The sequence below is a fragment of the Penaeus monodon genome, chromosome 22 (assembly GCF_015228065.2).
Source record: "Penaeus monodon isolate SGIC_2016 chromosome 22, NSTDA_Pmon_1, whole genome shotgun sequence".
Classification (NCBI taxonomy): Eukaryota; Metazoa; Arthropoda; class Malacostraca; order Decapoda; family Penaeidae; genus Penaeus; species Penaeus monodon.
The window spans coordinates 3,185,416-3,186,266 of record NC_051407.1 but is presented as its reverse complement, the minus strand read 5'-3'; the positions used below and the strand labels follow the sequence as shown (position 1 = coordinate 3,186,266).

The following is an 851-nucleotide window of genomic DNA, read 5'->3' as shown; positions in this document are numbered from 1 at the left end:
AATAAGGGGAGATGGGGACCTTGTAGGAGAAGCTGGTAAAGGGGAAGGGGATGGTGTGCGAGCCAGAGGAGACAAAGGAATATGGCCAACGGATTTCCGCCTATTGGGGGACCGGAAGCTTTTCACATTGGTTACTTTGTGGTTGATGACATGCAGGGACGATGGCCGCTGGTGGAGTGTTGATGACCCTGCGGGCGAGTTGGGCACAGAAGAAGTTGGAGATGAAGACCCAGAGGAATTGATTGGAGACTGAACCTGCTCCCCAGTCCCAGAGAAAAGCCTGGCCGTTGGTGGGGAGTGTGGGGATTTGCAGTGCGTTGGGGAGTTGGGGATGCTATCCTGAGATGACACTGAGCGATTTAATGACTGGAAGCTGCGGCTTGGTGTTAACATTGGTGGCGATGCTGAAGCAGCAAGCTGTTGGGGAAAAAAACAAAAACAAAACTCATTAGTCCTCATTGTTTAACCAACTGTTTCCTTGGTCTTTTTTTGTGGGAGGAATTTAACAAAAGTAGTGAAAAATAATAATATAGTGAAATTCTGTGATGCATCATTATTGAATTTACACCACTGTCAAGGCATCCTCTCTTTGCAATGTAAAAAAAAAGGCAGTGATAAGAAGCAAACAATTGGAATATCTTCAAAAATGTAACACATTGAACATAATTTAAGTAGCAGTCCTCTTAAGACTGGACATGCTGTTATTTAAGTCATTGTTGAGGATTAAGGATACATGCAGAAGTATTCTTGCTTTTCAAACACTCCTTTTCCTTATGTGACACAATTATACTTTCTTGTACCAACGAAGCAGCAATGACTGTTTTTCTCTATTACATGGTCTTTCCTATATA

The 851-nt window shown here is 43.0% G+C and overlaps 1 protein-coding gene across 1 annotated transcript in view; it reads right to left on the bottom strand.

The window, feature by feature from the left end:
- Window positions 1-851, bottom strand: part of LOC119586826 (microtubule-associated serine/threonine-protein kinase 3-like) — a gene marked incomplete at its 5' end in the record, with an annotated part of 55,250 nt that overhangs the window by 1,092 nt on the left and 53,307 nt on the right.